General features: G+C 45.0%; 1 long non-coding RNA gene and 1 other non-coding gene across 4 annotated transcripts in view; one reads left to right on the forward strand and one right to left on the reverse strand.

The window, feature by feature from the left end:
• LOC103887153 overlaps positions 1 to 18,167 on the forward strand; it is a 98,658-nt gene that overhangs the window by 31,659 nt on the left and 48,832 nt on the right. The gene's annotated exons all lie outside the window — the stretch shown is intronic.
• LOC116268750 lies at positions 5,362 to 5,488 on the reverse strand. Its single transcript, XR_004175917.1, has one exon. It is a non-coding gene; the product is annotated as a small nucleolar RNA SNORA40 (small nucleolar RNA).

Consider the following 18,167-nt stretch of genomic DNA (forward strand, 5'->3'; position numbering starts at 1 on the left):
TGAGATTTACTAGGACTTTTGAAACCAAGGAACTTCCCTAAGCAGAGGGCTGGATTCTGGGGGTAATGTTTGAATGCTGTCTAGAGAGAATAGAGGGGCTGCAGGAGAACCTTTTGGGGACTCCTCATTTTTTTTTTTCAGATGGAGTTTCGCTCTTGTTGCCCAGGCTGGGGTGCAACGGTGTAATCTTAGCTCACCGCAACCTCCGCCTCCTGGGTTCAAGCAGTTCTCCTGCCTCAGCCTCCCAAGTAGCTGGGATTACAGGCATGCTCCACTACGCCCGGCAAAGTTTTGTATTTTTAGTAGAGATGAGGTTTTACCATGTCGGTCAGGCTGGTCTTGAACTCCCGACCTCAGGTGATCTGCCCGCCTTGGCCTCCCAAAGTTCTGGGATTACAGGTGTGAGCCACTGCACCCGGCCCCTCATGTCTCTTTCTGCTTTATTCTTTATTTGTTAAATGCTAGCATTTAGAAAACTGTGGTAAAATCCACATAACACAAAATTTACCATCTTAACCATCTTTAAGTATCCAGTTCAGTGGTATTAAGTGCATCCACATTACTGTGCAACTGTCACCACCACCTTATATAAATGAAATCACATATTTGTCCTTTTGTGACTGGCTGATTCCACTTAGCATGATGTCCTCAAGGTTCATGCACGTTGTAGCAGGTGTCTGAACTTCCTTCCTTTTTGAAGGCTGAGTAATATTCCATTGTATATACATCCCACATTTTGTTTATTCATTCATCCATCCATGGACACTTGGGCTATGTTCACATTTTGGCCATTGTGAATAGTGCTGCTGTGAATACAGGCATATTTTACTCTTTATTATAAAAGAATAAAAATTAGACCTATTCCTAGTGGGGAGATACATCTGACTTTGCCAAATGTGTAAAACTGGCCTCTGAGAAGGACTCAACATGGAGGGTTGAGGATGGTTCTAATCCTAGAGCCTTCCTGCCCCAACCTGAGAGTGACCTTGGAAAAAATGGCTCCCTGCATGCTGTATGGGTGTGGGAGAGAGTTCTGGAAGGCTGGACCATGAGGGCTACAACGTGCAGTGAACTGTCCATGACCAAGCACAGTAAGCTGGAGAGAGAACCCGTGACCACTCCAGTGCACTCCAGTAGCCCCCTGGGGACTCTGTGCTCCCTGCAGAGTGGCAGAGGAGGGTACTGGGCAGTGGCCAGATGGAAGACAGAGGTGTAGCCAGGCAGCCTGTGTTGGTGTTCTGGCTATGCTGTCTGCTGCCATCAGGACAGCTTGCTCACATGTTTAGCTCTCGTTTTCCTCATTTGTAAACAGGGATGATGATCACAGTGCCCAGCTCACCGGGTGGCTGTTAGAATGAAATGTGACAACATATGTAAGGTAATTAGCATAACGTCTGGGTCAGAGGACAATCTCAGTAAATATTCACTGTTTTTGTCATTATTATTTCCCTCTTCTTTGAAGCTGGAGACTCCAGGATTCACTGTACCCTTTGGAAAGATTAATCAGCCCTGGCCTGTTAGGCATCTTCTAGGAGCTGGGGGAATAGACAGAGAGCCAAGTGGGTTTTTTCATGAGCAGCTTAGAACTACTGATTGACTAAGTCAACATTTTTCTAGCAGGCAGTGATGGGCATATTAGTGCACGCTGGTGGTGCTGCATCGTCACTTTTTGCTCATGAGTGTTTTTTTTTTTTTTTTTTTTTCACAGTGTCTCGCTCTTGTCACCCAGGCTGAAGTGCAGTGGTCCAAGCTCTGCTCACTGCAAACTCCGCCTCCCAGGTTCAAGAGATTCTCCTGTCTCAGCCTCCCAAGAAGGTGGGATTATAGATGTGTGCCACCACGCCTGGCTAATTTTTGTATTTTTAGTAGAGACAGGGTTTCACCATGTTGGCCAGGCTAGTCTAGATCTCCTGACATCAAGTAATCTGGCCTCCTAGGCCTCCCAAAGTGCTGGGATTACAGGTGTGAGCCACCGCACCTGGCTGCCTATGAGTGTTCCCCCCCCCCAACCCCCCGACAGTGGTCCCTTGAGGGCAGGACCTGAATTTTATTCGTCTTGTGCCCTTTGTGCCCAGGACAGAGCTGGCCACAAAATGGGCAGCAAGTTACGCTCAAGGACTTCGGGGTTTAGCCTTGTGCTTTCTGCGAGTCTTGCCCTCACCTGGATGTGGCCTCTGTGGGAAGAACAGGCAGGCCCCAGTGAACATCAGCAGTGCGTTTTCCTAGCAGAAACTCCTCAGCTGCAGGCCTCTCATAAATGAGAGAGGAAGACTCCATGGGTTTAGAGATTGGGGCCTCGGGGATGATTTTACAAAATTCTGCAATGTTTCAGGGATGGAATCTTCTCAGGATGGTTCATGGGGTCGGGAACACCTGGAACAGGGCCTAGATCTGGACATCCCGTCGTGGAAGAGCCTGTTGCATTCTGTCCTGTCCATGCCCAGGGATTTCTGGGTCCCTCTCCTAGAAGCAGGGCCAGCCCCGGCTGCTGTCCAGCGAGGCCACTCCTGACACCTGTTGTGTTTGCCCAGCAGTGAGTGGGGAGCGACGGTTTTTGTTCTTAGGCAGACACAAATGGGCCCTGTGTGCAAGGCCAGATTGGCCTGAGGCCCGGGCTAACTTTCCAGCACCATTTCCCCCTCTGTCCACGTGTCTTAGAGTTAGGCCCAACCTGAGTTCAGTTCCCAGCTTTGTTTTCATCACAGGTCAACTAGCCTCTCTATACCTTATTCTTCACCTGAAAAAAAAAAAAAAAAACAACAACCCAAAGGCTTTTACTACCCTCCCAAGGCTGCTGTGAGGACCAGATGGGAGAAGCTAACCAAAGCACAGACCTCAGGGTCTACACCACAGACAAAGGGCTGGGTGGTTTCCTTCCCTTTCTCAGCTCCCAGCACAAAATGTGTCTCAGTACACAATCGGCTCTTGTGCGTCTCCTGCTGGACTCAAGCTGCTCCCTCCCTCCGGGACCTGCGTCTCCCATCTCCCCTAGAGAAACTGTGCTGAGTCTCAAGCTCCAGTCCCTCTGTACAGCCTTCTGTGCCCAGCCCAAACAGAACTGATGGTTCCCTTCTTTGTGGCCTGGGCCTTTGGTAGACTCAACAGAATAAGATTTCCCTGCAGTCTAAAATCTGGCATTTTCTGTATTGCTAGGATTTCCAGAGTTTAGGCATTTTTAACTGCCACACTGCCCAAGGGTACTAAAACCTTCTTTAAACATATGAGATAGATATTTGCACACCAGTGTATACACACAAATGCAAGTCAATATTTTAAGACATTATTTCCAGTACGGGTTCTATAAATGACAAACATTCACCTCTCCTGGTGAGGAACACCCATCCGTACTATCAGACTGTTATTCGTAGCTCAGCAGAGCACACACATCCTTGTGTGTCACTCATCAAAGCAAATTTCCTGTCCTTTCTTTTTTTCTGACATTACTAAACTATGATTTATGATAATAAAATACGCATTTTTCTATTGTGTAAGAATTTGGATGAAATCCCAGTGTGGAGAACAAAGATCAATCTGAACCTTGACGTTCAGAAGAGAAGTGCAGGCCCCACATATGGAAGGCAGAAGGGGCTGGTGCATGGCGGTACCTTCCTACAGTGCAGGTAGGAGGAGGCCAGTGACTCATGAAGGAAGTTCCAAGAGGTCAAGAGGTATTGGGGTGGGAGATCCAGAGTTGGGCTCTAAGAGAACCTCCCTAGAGATAGGAGGAGGAGGAGAAAGGCAGTTGAGCACCATCAGGGCGGATGCTTGTGAGCTTCTGTACACCGGGTTGTGAGAGCGTGGAGTACTGGAGAACCTGGCACATGTCCCAGGGTCCTGGGGCAAACATGGAACACAGGCAGCTGGCACCTCTCACCTGGAGAAGGGAGAGGTGGGAGACAAGCGGAGCTGTGAGGAGACAAGGGGTGTGTTGTGTGAGCTGTATGAGGCAAGGACAGATAGATGGGTTTCCTGTGCAGCCTACTCAAAAGTGCTGCCCGCTAGGTGTGTGGAACCCACAGGAAGGTAGCTGCAGGCGGACTGGCCAAGTCAGAAGCTGAATGCAGGTTCTCAAGTGTCAGGACATGGTTTGGTGCAGGGATGCTTGTCAGCATCTCTAGAGAACCAGTTCAAGGGGCAGCAACTGTGAGTCTGACAAGCAGACACCCACTGCGCCAGCTAAGTGGAAAGACTTTTGTCTCTTCTGTCTTTCATCCTCGTTCCTCTTAGTTCCTGACACTGGAGGGCCCAGAGGCAGCAGACAGAGTGGGAGCCACAGCTAGGGGAGTGCCCAAACCCACTTGTCCCTGGCCTCTTGCTGCTGGTTCCCAAGGCAGAGGGCAGCCCGACTGATGCGATTTGCATGAGATAGAAGTTTCAGTATTACTCTTAAGTAATATTTTTTATCTTTTTTTTAAAATTTAAAGTCAGTAACTTTTTACTGAAGGAATTCTATGTTGTGGTTTCTTCCACTGTACATCCAGGTCACTTTAGATCCTCTAAAGAACTGGAGTCAAAAGATTTATTTTCAAGTTAGCCCTTTTTAATGAAACTGAGGCTTACTTTAATCCAGTTGTCCTGTCAGTCTATAGTTCTTCTATTTTGGCTTCTTTCATCTCCTTTTAATATGGAAATACTGATGAAGACTTCAAAATTCATTAAGAATCTTTGGGATCTAATTTCTTCAACCAATTTACTTTAGAGTCATTTTTACTGTAGGTGGTGGATCTTCCTGGTTCTCAATTTGACACCCTCTCTTAACATGAATGAGTTCAAATCATATTCATTCCTAAGCGATCACATTCAAGAATAGTACAGATGTGTGGAATATGCCTATACCTTTAGCTCCAGACATCATGTTCTCAAGATTAAAGCCTTTAAAACAAAAAACCATCATATGTATCAAGTCAACAAGAAATTGGAATACAAAATTAACATAGCTGAGGAGTTCCCTTGTATCCCATGCTGTTTAACTATTTATTCTACAGTCCTAGAATCAATCTTTTTTTTTTTTTTTTTTTTTTAATTAAGAGACAGGGCCTGTCTTTGTTACTCAGACTTGAGAACAGTGGTGCCATCAAAGCTCTGTGCAGCCTCCAACTCCTGGGCTCAATCCTCTTGCCTCAGCCTCCCCTTCCTGAGTAGCTACAACTATAGGCACATGCCCTAATACCCAGATAATTTTTAAATTTTTGTGGAGATGAGGTGTTTGTTACTTTCTTGTCCAGGCTGTTTTTGAACTCCTGGCTTCAAGCAAAACTCCCACCTCGGTGTGGGGATTGCAGGCATGAGCCACTGTGCCTGTCCTGGAACCAACCTTTATTGCTATCAATACTCCCACCAGTTAACTGTGTCAGGTATCATAATTTCCCTTCTTATATGTATTAAAACTCATACTGAACAATGAGTTCTGGGTTGCAAAGAAGATTTATTTTTTGCTCTTATCAGTAAGTCTTTGTCCACATGTTAAACAAAAACATACATAAGTGCAGAAGTAATATTTAAATATTACTCATCAAAGTACATTTCCTGTCTTTTTTTCCTAAAATTACTAAAATATGATTTATGATAACAAAATACTATTTTTCTACTGTGTTAGAATTTGGATGAAATCCCAGTATGGAGAACAAAGATCGATCAGAACTCTGACATTCAGGCCGGGCAGTGGCTTACGCCTGTAATCCCAGCACTTTGGGAGGCTGAGGTAGTCGAATCACTGGAGGTCAGGAGTTCAAAACCAGCCTAGCCAACATGGTGAAACCCCGTCTCTACTAAAAATACAAAAATTAGCTGGGTGTGGTGGACACATACCTGTAATCCCCGCTACCTGGGAGGCTAAGGCAGGAGAATTGTTTGAACCTGGGAGGAGGAGGTTGCAGTGAGCCAAGATTGCGCCACTGCACTCCTGCCTGGGTGACAGAGTGAGACACTGTCTAAAAAAAAAAAAAAAAAAAAGAGCCCTGACACCCTGACATTCAGAAGAAAAGTGCAGGCCCCACCCATGGAAGGCAGAAGGGTCTGTTCCCTAGTGGTGTCTTCCTATAGCACAGACAGGAGGAGAACAGTGACTCATGGGCGAGTCTCTGAAACATGACTCTTAAGTAATACTTAAACTTCCACCCCATGCAAATTGAGCCAAGTCAGTCAGGCTGCCCTCTGACTCAGATGTTGTTCCTGAAGGGGAGCTCGAAGCCATGGTTTCTGCTGGAGCTGTCACTCGTGGGTGGGGAGGGGAGTGATGACAGACTGCATCCGAAGAAGTCTATTTTGTAATTGTACCTTACCAAATTCAGCCATTCAACAGAATCATTACCAAAATGTAGACCAGAAGAGCGTCCACCCTGAGTGAGTCTACTCTTTGGATGCAGTTTTAGGCTCTGGGATATTCAAATATTATAAAGTATGCATTTTTTTTCATGCCCTCCTGAAACACGACTTTGGCGATTCCAGTGTGCTATGTGGATGTGAGAAGGACAAGTGAGCTGACAAGTGAGGGGGAGATGGGACCTCAAGCAGCAGGAAGAGCTCCTGGATGCCGTCAGGGCAGAGGGCTCTGAGTCACAGAAGACAGGTCCCTAGTCAAACCTGGATTGGTCAGGGGAGGCTTCTTGGAAGAGTAGATTTCTAAGTTGATTTCCCTCCCACAGAAAGGATTTATTCAGGAAGAGAACAGAGCACACGCATAGACCTGGAGGTAAGAAAGCCACAGGGTTTGGGGGAAGTGTCCCACATGGCTGGAACGTGAAGTGAAAGTGGAAAGGAGTGGGAGGGGCAGGAGTGGTGAGCTGGGGGTGGGCTCCAGGTCTACCCAGTCCTTCTTCAGCATTCCACCTCCTGGTGGCAGGTCCTTTCTACTGGAGACAGACTGAAGAAGGTACTTGACAAGGCCAGATTGCATTGCCAAAAGAACACTCCAGCAACAATGGGTGGTGTGGGATGGGAAGCGAAGAGGCAGTGAGGCTAATTCTGGAGAGTGGAAAACAAGATAGGCCACAGCTGCAATAATCCAGGAAGGAGAAAGGGCCTGAACTAAGGAGGTAATAATGGGCACAGAATAGATGAGGTTGGGAAGTAGGCATTATTTATTGCATTTACAGAGAAGAAAAGTGGTTTTTGGAGAAAATAGCAAACTTATTCACAGTCATAAAATTAAATTAGATTATTTTATTCTTATTCCTATGGTCTTTGGAGAGAAGGATGTAGAAAAAAATAATCAAAGAGGCAGAAAGGAACTGAAAGGAAAAATAAATACAATTTCATCAACAGAAGCGTGAATTCATCAGTACATCCACAGGTTTATTGAGAGACTTCTCTGTGTGTCATAACAAAATAGGGGAGATCAGTGCATGTAAAACTAAACCCAGTCTTTGGCTAATCCCATTTCTGACTCAATCTCCTCAACTACCTAAGATTTAATTATTATTTTTATGTTGTCCTATTTCTGTCCTAATAAAGAGGGCAATGTTGTCTGTGCAAAGGATTTTTTTTTTTTTTTTTTGACAGAGTCTTGCTCTGTTACCCAGGTTGGAGAGCAATGGTACAATCTCAGCTCACTGCAACCTCCGCCTCCTGGGTTCAAGCAATTCTCTTGTCTCAGCCTCCTGAGTAGCTGGGACTACAGGTGGCTGCCACCATGCCTGGCTAATTTCCATACTTAGAGTAGAGACAGAGTTTCACCTTTTTGGTCAGGCTGGTCTCGAACTCCTGATCTCAGGTGATGCACCCGCCTCGGTCTCCCAAAGTGCTGGGATTACAGACGTGAGCCACCACACCCGGGCTGTGCAAAAGTTTAACATAAATGAGTTTCCCTGTAGAAATAGAAAGTCCCTCTCCCCAGGGGTCTTCAGATGATTATGAATTATAAAATTCTGATATTCCCTTGACTCTAGAATCTTTTTTTTTTTTCCCTAGAGAGTAAGATATTTGGAGATAAGCTTCTGGAGTAGCAGGCTGGATGTAAGGATGGAAGCCGCTATTCATTTTGCTAGTCATTACTTTTTAATCTCAATATACTTGCACTTCTAATTGGCATCATAAAATGTCTCTGGAGACAGAGAAGCCCAAAACACTTACTAGCTATCATTGTCCTGGATACAAAATAATAAGCTGAAAAAAACTTGTTTAAAAAATATTCTTTTCTTTAAGTGGTAAAGTCCATTAAAATACATGGAAAGGAGCTCTCATTTAATACACACCATCTATGAGCCAGATGTATTGCATATATTGCTCTGAAAATGATTCTCAAAACAGGATTCTAAGGGAGACAATATTGCTCCCGTTTTGAAAGGACAAAATTGAGGCTCAAGAGATTTGAGTGACATACTCAGAGTCAAGCTGTTGTAAAGTAGACCAATGTGACCCCAGAGCAAATGCTCTACTCGTGACACTCTACTCATTTCCGACCAGGGCCACTGTCACATGGTAGGTTGTTGGTTTATGTGTTTAGCAGTACTGGAGAAATCTAGGTAGGATGCAAGGAAGGAGCCACTGGTCATTAAATGGTAGAATGGATAGAGAAGTTATAGATGGTTAGTGTCATTTAGACATTCGTCTGCCAAGCCTCATGTTGAATTGTGATCCCTAGTATTGAAGGTGGGGCCTAAAGAGGTGTTTGGGTTGTGGGGGTGGATACCTCATGAATGTCTTGGTGCTGTCCTCTTGGTAATAAGTTGCTTTACTAGTTCCTGCAAGAGATGGTGGTTAAAAAGAGCCTGGCACCTCCGCATCCCTTGACCCTTGCTTCCTCTCTCACCATGTGATTTTTGCACAGCCAGCTCCCCTTCCTCTTCCACCATGAGTGGAAGCAGCTGGAGGCCCTCACCAGAAGCAGATGCCAGTGCCATGCTTCTTGTACAACCTGAAGAACTGAGTCAAATAAACCTCTTTTCTTTATCAATTATCCAGCCTCAAGTATTCCTTTATAGCAATGCAAAATGAACTAAGACAATAGCCTTTGCTTATTATTTTGATTATAACTACAGGTGTTTGCCACAGCTATTTCCTTGCTAAAAGTTTTGTACCCTTGTGTTGTTTTACTGGTATATCTCTATCATTATAATAATTAATAATGTGCTAGACATTGTAATATTAACAATTACAAAGATTTTTTTGTAATCTGGCAAAGACGGTCTCTTTCTATTGTAACAAACTCTTTAAAGCAGGTATTATAGTTTCATCGAAATAGTAAGGAACCTGAATCTCAGAGATGCCAACTGATTTGGCCAGGGCCACACCGTTTGAATACAACTCTCTATTCTGGGAGCTTATGTCTTTTGCAATGTCAAAAGAAACTGAGTATGAACTTTCCTCCCATGATGGCAGGAAGACGAATGAAATAACCCATTAGTTGTCCTTTAAGCCTTTGTTCTCTAAAAGTAAGATGGTGGCAGTCCAATGACAGTTTCCAAATCATAAAATTATGTCTAAAGATCAGACATGGACCTGAGTTACCAGAGCAGAACCTGAGTGGGATACTGATGTTAGGAGTGAGAATCCAAGGAAGCAACTTCTTGTAACTTTTCTCCACTTAAAGATGACTCTTATAGCCTTCTCATAGAGGAACACCCTCTTCTGCAGGTCGGAAGGGCCTTCACCTCCCTCAGTGCTGGCCCAAGGTCCATGGTCAACAAGAAGCCTCTCTTTTCCTGACTTCCCACCTCCTGCGGTGGCCAGTCCTATCAAGTCCAAGTTGAGATGACTGGGTCCAGCCTGCTCTTCTGCCCCTTGCCCCACCCCGTCACTGCCCTAGTTCAGCTTCATGTTCCTCCTTAAGCCTCTGACACACTAACTTATCTTCCCCAAGCTGCCACACTCATCCTTTTTAATAGAGTGTTTTTAGTCTTATATTCAATAAATACACACTCATTCTAGAAAATCTGGAAGGTACCCCAAAAATCATTTCAAAGGAAAAAACAAAATCAGATTTTGGATAATTTCCTTCCAATTATTATGACAGGAACATCGTTGTGATAGCTAGAATTATAAGTTATCAGTTGCTTCTAGGGCAGGAGGCCACTGGAGCCCAGAGAAATAGGAGCTAAGAGGAGGAAGGCAGATGAGAAACCGAGTCATCCTTCCCCACCTCTCCCACCCACAGGGAATCAAGACGTGAGGCATTATAGTTAAATGTTTTCTTCTATGTACAGCCAGAGTGTCCCTAAAACCAGAAGAAACTCTCAGTGGAAGACTATTATTGGTTCAAAATATTTTCTTGAATCCATCCATGCAAGAAGACTGTACTTCCCACTGATACAACGTTTGACCATGTGATTTGCTTTGGCCAAGTCAAATTTAAGTGCAATTAATATGTATCAACCCTAGTGGATATTTTAAAATTTTCTCTTTTTCTTCCCACTGTCATGAGGCAGGTTTGGGCTGGATAGGGGCTGCTCCTTAGTCCTGGAATAAAGAGGTATGGAGCAGAGATGTTGCCCATGTGCATGTTGAGATGAATGTGATTGCAAGCAAAAGACAAAATCTTAGTTGCTGCAATCCACCAAGCTTCTGGGGGTCATTTGTTCCTTCAGCATAAGCCTAAGCTAACTGATACACCTCTGTTGATGGCTGAGTCAGTCATGCAAAGTGGTTACCCTCAGAAGATCTAAAAGCCAAGGACTAAGAACATTAAAAATAAAACATTAGTATTATGCAGTTCAAGCAGACATGGTGGTGGTGGTGATGATACAGGAGCAAAACATGCTAGGAGAGAGCTGCTCTTATTAAAGAGGTGGTTACTTTAAAGAGGACCAAGAAGATGAGATACACCATTAACAATGTGAGCCACCATTTATATGGTGTTTCCCGTGTGCCAACAGCCCTGCACAGTGAGATTACAGGCACTATATCATTTGATCCTTCCCCAAGTTCTAGAAGGGGGATGTCCATGATGAGCAACATTTTAAAGCTCTGGAAATTGAAGCTTAGGGAAGTTAGTAACTGACACACTCATGTAACTCATACACAGTAGAGCAGTAATTTGTGTCCAGGTCTCTCTGACTCCAGCGTCTACCTACTCATAAGGGTTGGATTCCTGGTCAGGTTACCTGCAGGGATGCCCATTAAATGGTAGCTCCTGACCAGGACCTTGTGGGGAAGGAGGTCACAGCGGGCAAGGTTTGTTAGAGCAAATTTCTCTACTGGCCTGCCCAGAAAGCACTGGTTGTCCATCTTTCATTCTGAGAGAAACCCCTCAAAGCAAAGTTTGGTGGGTTTGTCACAGTTGCCAAGGCCTAGCTCTGAACTACAGGAGAGGCAAGAAGCTCCAGAAATTTAAATGATATCCACTCATGTTCTCAAGATATTTTTGAGATTGTAAAAGGAAATCATATCTATGAATTATAATCAGTTGGAGTGTGAGTGGAAGGAATCCAACTGGAGCTTGCTTTTGCAAGAGAGAGAGAGAGAAAGAGAGAGAGAGAGAGAGTTACTGGGAAGCTACCGAGGCAGTTCCCAGAACCAGGGATGGGAATATGGCAGGACTTGGGAACAGGAACATCAGAAGCCAAAGCCTGAAAAACAGCGGGATTCGTTCTAACCTACTCTTGGCGCTGCTTCTTTGGAAAATAGCTTCTTTCTTTTCTGTTTCAGCCTCACCCAGCTGCCATCAGCTCTCAAACTCTCACACCTCATATTTCAACCACCTGGAAAGGGTGGTCTCAGTTTCTTTTCCAGAAACCCTGTGGAAAAGACTTCGATGTGGTGCAATCTGATTCAGGGGTCCATATCTACGTGGTGGACAGTAGCCTGGCATGTGGTCATGTTGCATACGTGGCAGCGTTTATGTTACTGAGCTCATGAAGTGGAAGGTTCCAAATGAATAGCTGAGGACGGGGCGGGCAACTCCATAAAGGTTCAATTGACATGTGCACCAGAGACTATTTGGACCAAACAGAAAATAATTTGAGCCAAACCCAAAGAATCCTGTCTTCCAGAGGCAACAAACTAGAATATCCTAGTATGTTTCTTTATTATTACTATTATTAATTTTTTATTATTTGAGGCTGAGTCTTGCTGTGTCTCCCAGGCTGGAGTACAGTGGTGCAATCTCAGCTCACTTGCAACCTCTGCCTCCTGGGCTCAAGCGATCCTGCCTCAGCCACCTGAGTAGCTGGGATTACAGGCGCCTGCCACCACGCCCAGCTAATTTTTGTATTTTTAGTTAGAGATGGGGTTTCCCGTATCGGTCAGGCTGGTCTCGAACTCCTGACCTCATGATCCATCCACCTCGGCCTCCCAAAGTGCTGGGATTACAGGGGTGAGCCACTGTGCCCGGACTATTATATTTTTTTAGTACAGTGTTGTACTACATGGTTGAAACTGTATGGCATATACTAAGTTAAAGCATAGTTAGCAGAGACAAATTCTAGGCCTTAGGTTGAAGATGACATGAAGAAGGTTTCACTGTCAGAGGCTATTCAGCACCAAGGGGTTCATTTGTTTTTCCAATTAAAAACCAGACTCAAAGCACAATGTAAAAACTCAGTACGTCAGTGATAAGTTTAAAGTTGCAGCGCATTGGCTTATGCCAAGGGATCACTTTAACACAATGAACTTAGCACGCTCTTCCCCTCGCCGATTCTTTGTTGCTCTCAGCTAAAATCCTAAGTTCTCGACACGGCAAACATGGTCTTTTGTCACCTTGCCCTTAAGCCCTGCTTCGGTCTGAAACTCTAGGCAGATTCATCTGACTGAAGCGTGCTCACTGATTCGTTGACTTACTTATTCATTCATCACACATTTATTAAGATAGGCAATGCAGATACAGAAATGAGTAAGACTTCTTTTTGCTTGAGAAGCTCACAGCCTAACAGGGAAGGAAAATGAGTAATCAGGAAATATCTGCAAGGTGACAAATACCAGGATAAAGGAAAGCCCAGGGTGCTTGCAGCCATGCAAACCCTTGAAGAACTTGCAGAGGTTTTCAGTGGGGAAGTGAAAAAGGTGTAATTGTAGTTGCCTCACAGAGCAATAGCTAGTATATATATCACAGTCTTTGGCTGTTCCAATTTTTCCAGGAAACTGGCACCAAAACTTTAGTGCCAACTCCCCTATGGGCTGGCCCTCCTCTTTGCTGTCCATTTCTACAGTGTCCTCAGTCCCCAGTAGAGGAAGTGTCATGGAAGAAAGGAGCATCTTTGCTTCATAGTCACTGTCACCCTCTGCTCTCCTGGGCCTGCTCCAGCTCGTGCTGCCCACAGGGTTGGCGTCAACCCGACTGTTTCCTCCAGCCCGCCCCTTGCAACCCTGCACCCCATTTTCAATGCTCACCAATATTGCTACATGTAATGAGTCAGGCCTGCCTGCCACACTCCTGGGCTGTTATGCCATTGTCAAAATTGACATCTCACATTTCCAGTTGTTGAGTTGGCTTCTGCGTGTGTAATTGCAAAAAAGATCTTCCTCCTTTTGGGTTCACTGCTGATTTAATCCTAGAGTCACAATAAGAAAATGAGTCCAGTCAGTGAAATTAATTTTGGAGAACATTTAGTGCCTCTGCTGAGGTGTTTGTGCAGAGATCTTTCTGAGTGTAGCAGAGAAAAGAGACTCCTGATTCTCAGATTGAGTGGTTAAGTCTCCGAGTCAGGCAGGTTCCTGGACTTCAGCATTAGGTGGGAGTGTGGGTGCATGGTCTATCTTTGGATGTGTGCACATCTCTGTGTGTCCATGCATGTGTGTGCAGGTATGCTTACATAGATACCTGTGGGCCTGAGGACTGGCTTGCATGTAGGTGATTCTGCACGCACAAGGGATTTAGGAAGGCGAGAATTCATTCACTCATACATTTATTTACCAGCAGCAAAAGTATATTGGACGTCTACTCTGTACCAGGTTTTATGTTTAGGTGTTGGGGATTTAAAAATGAGTAACTTGAGATTTCTACCCTCAAGCAACACACAGTCAAGAGCAGGGTTTCTCAGCTTAGCACTATTGACATTTTGGATCAGTGAATCCTTTGTTGGGGATGGGGTTTGTTTTGGGCACTATAGGATGCTTACCAGCATTCCAACTCTCTACCCACTTCACACAAGTAGGAAACCAACCCCCTACCCTGCAGTTGTGACTATCAGAAATGCCCGTTAGAGAATCCCAAATGTCATCTAGGGGGCAAAATCACCCCCAGTTGTGAAGCACTGTTATAAAAAATGTTGAAGCAGGTAAGTTTGATAAGGTAAAGGGAGTCAGGTTTAAAGGAGATCTTCACTGATGCTTGGGAGCTAAGAGGAGAGGGGGTAAGGAAGCATGGGAAGGTTGAAAAGGAAGATAGTATCATCACAGGTGACTATAGCCAATTGGCAAGCCAAGCTCCAGACACAGGGTTCCTCTGTAGATGGTAGGACAGGACAAGATGGGATGGAACAGCGCTGGGCCTGAGTAAAGACAGAGCGGAGTTGCTCACTTGGCATAGGGTAGGGCCCATCTCATGGAAACTCAAATATCAGGTGTTCGCATCCAAGGTGGGTCCTGGAGTGGGGTGTGAGTGCAGGGCACATGGAGAAGAAGGGAATGAATTCACATTATGCAATCACAGGAGAAGGAAAACCAGAGAGGGAAGGGAACCCCGCTGTTCTTCTGAGATGGACTTCAAGTGAGCTTCAAGGGGATGGATAGGTATGCTTTTGGCCATCATCTGACGGTGTTGTCGCGCACAACACCTGCATGGCCTCCACTGATGAGTGGAAAGCACTTGGCTTTTAGGAGGTGGCCATTAAGCCAGAGGTGGGTGATATACTTTGGCTATTTGTCCCCACCCAAGTTTCTTGTTGAATTGTAATCTCCAGTATTGGAGGTGGATTCTGGTGTGAGGTGTTTGGGTCATGGGGGTGGATCCCTCATGAACGGCTTGAGCCATCCCTTTTGTGATAAGTGGGCTCTCACTCTGAGTTCACACGAGATCTGGTTGTTTAAGTCTGTGTCACCTTCCCCCACACTCTCTCTAGCTTGCTCCTGCTTCTGCCTTGTGACATGCCTATTCCCCCTTTGTCTTCCACCATGATTGAAAACTTGATGAGGCTTCACCAGAAACTGAACAGACACCAGCACCATGCTTCCTGTACAGCCTGCAGAGCCATGAACCAATTAAACTTCTTTTCTTTATAAATTACCCAGTTGCAGGTATAGCAATGTGAGAACAAACCAATACGATGGGGCTGAGCAGATTCCAAATCTCCCAGCCTGGATGCTGGTGGAGATTTCTGCTTCCGTGTGCGAACTGTGAGATAAGGATTGCCTGATGACGGAGGGCTGGAGAATTGCCATCACGGCCTGCTGCGTATTCATCCTCTGCTTGGGGCCACAGAGTTGCTATTTTAGGTTCTCTGTCTGCCTCCCATCTGTTTCCACCCGGAAGGCTGCAGGGCGACCCCTCCCCATTGCTTCTTGAGAGTGCTTCCTGTTTTCTAAATGCTCTGGCAATGACATCACACCAGGGTGGTTTGATCTCAGGCCCATGAAGGTCACACCAATGGCAGAGGTCACATCAACTGGGGGCTGGGGCAGGTGTCACCTGTCAGTCACTGGGGGAAAAAGGTGGGTCCTTGGAAGGAGCCCAGCAGGCAGAAAGGACTGGATTTCCTCTGTTTTGATTTTTCTTTTTAACATGAAGATGTCTGTGGTTACAAAAAGAAGGTAATGCATGACTCCTCTCCGTGCCCCCAGTTGTGAGTAGGCCCCATCTACTTGAAACACCACTTTTGATTTATATTCCATAGATGGGTTTGGATGAGTGCAGGTGAATTCCTCAAGAAGATCCCACAGACTTAGAGGAAAAGTTCCCCTTCCTTATCCCAAAGTCCCAGTGCTCTTGTGGGCAGGTGAGGTAGGTCTAAGGTCCGTGCTGGGGGCTCCGTGAGGGTTCTAGTGGGCGGTCGGTTCTGGGGAAAACTGCCCCCTTGGAGCTGCTAAGAGCTGCACAGTTCACTCTGCTCAGAGCAACAAAGCGGGAGGACCCCATAGGCCTGGGAGATATACACACAGTCTGTGCAGGGCAGAGGGCAATGTGGCCCCCATGTCTGTCTGCCTACCTGGGACCAAAACTGTGCCTGGCACATAGCAGATGCCCAGATGACGTGACAACGTTGCACTAGACAGAACCAACTGATCTAGTCTAATCCAAGTCACTAACCCCTTGTGTAGTCTTGGAAGAGCCTCATTGTTCCCAGCTGTAAAGTGGGGATCTTACTAACATCAACCTTGGACTGTTTTAAAGATTAAATGAGAAATGGACATAGACAATCTTTATGAACTTTAACAAAAGATTAGAAAGCTGCCTCTCAGTTGCTACTGTGCACCTCTTCCAAATGTTAATTTAGAGTCTGAACATGCCAGTTTCCCCACGGGAATTGCTCAATTCTAATAGTTTTCTCTGCTCTACAAACATACATTATCTGCCTAGGGCCTGGTAAAGCTATTTTCATCTTGAATGAAAAAAGTTAGAGCTTGTAAATATTTTAGTTTTTTTCTGAAGTGGCCTTTGTGTTAATATGGGTTGTTCTGAATGTATTAGAATGTCAGTATCTGGAGACAATGTATGGAAAGGGAACAAGCTGGTAGGGAGGGAGCAGAATTTGTTTTTCGCAAGTCAGACTGTTTAGTTCCCTGGTATTCTCCTTAGTTATTGGCTAACAACATTTTCACATCTCCAGTATGTCCTAACAATACTTGAGGGAATCAGGGCTCTAGTTTTAGGCTCTCCTGAGGCTGAAATGCAGGTGGTTAAGGAGGGAATCAGAGGGTATATTGCAGCTTCTTCTTGCTGCTGTAACAAATGACCATGAACTTAGTGGTTTGAAAGACACAAATTCATCTTTTTACAGTCCTGCAGGGGAAAAATCTAAAATCATGGTGTGGGCAGAGCCACATTCCTCCTGGATGCTTTAGGGGCAAATCTGCTTCCTTCCTTTTTCCGGCCTCTAGGGGCAGCCTGTCTTCCTTGGCTCATGGCCACATCACTCTAACTTTATTTCTGTTTCTCTGACTTCGGCCCTCCTGCTTCCTTCTTATAAGGTCCTTTGTGATGACACTGGGCCTATCCAGATAATCCAGGGTAATTTCCTATTTGCAAAGTCCCTTTGTGTTATGTACTGAACGCTTGTGCTCCCTCAATATCCGTATGTTGAAGCCATAACCCTCAATGTGATGGTCTTTGGAGATGGGGCCTGTAGGAGGGTTAGTGTTTACACTGGATCATGAGAGTGGGCCCTCACAAGGGGATTAGTGGCCTTGTGATAGCAAGCACAGAAAGAAGACCACGTAAGGATGCAACAAGAGGAGAGCCAGCCATCTGCAAGCCAGGAACAGAGGGCTCTGGTGGGTGGTCAGTTACAGGGAAACCTGCCCTCTTGGAGTTGCTGAGAGATGGACAGTTCACTCCGCTCAGAGCAACAAAGAAGCAGGACCCCATAGGGCTGGGAGATACACGCAGTCTGTGCAGAGCAGAGGGCCACATGGTCTTTATATCTGTCCCCCTACGTGGGACCAGAACTGTGCCTGGCATATACCAGGTGCCTAGACAGCTTTGCATTAAATGGAGCCAGCCGATCTTGTCTAATCCAAGTCACTAACCCCTTGTGTAATCTTGGAAGAGCCTCACTGTTCCCATCTCTAAAGTGGGCATCTTTTTTTTTTTTTTTCCAATCGATATTTTATTTATAAGCTTTATAGTAAATGCATTGCCTAAATTCAGTTGAATTTCAATCCTTAAATGCTAAATATATATTTTTATTGGTATCTACTACAACCAACCTGAGGTCGATAAACCCAAAAAGCAGAACCTTATTTCTGTGAGTAAATAATCTTCAAAAGCTTCAGGGATACTGATTTTGCTGAAAAAAATCTTACAAAAAAGAAAAATAAAACAGGTTGATAGAATTAGTAAAAAATTGTATACAGACTTTTTAAAACTATAAAAGAGTATCATGAACAGCCATACACCAATAATTTTGAAACTTATATTAAACACATTAATTTTGGGAAAAAATGTGAAAAGCCAACACTGACACAAGAAACAAAAAACTTAAACGCATAAACCTATGAAATACATTGAAATTAAATATACAACATCCTCTCTCTCCCCTCTAAAAACAAAAAGTGGGCATCTTAATAACATCAACCTTGAACTATTGCTACGAGAAACTGAGTCAGCTGGCACCTTGACCTTGGACTTTCCAGGCTCC

This window comes from Papio anubis, chromosome 8, assembly GCF_008728515.1.
Source record: "Papio anubis isolate 15944 chromosome 8, Panubis1.0, whole genome shotgun sequence".
Classification (NCBI taxonomy): domain Eukaryota; kingdom Metazoa; phylum Chordata; class Mammalia; order Primates; family Cercopithecidae; genus Papio; species Papio anubis.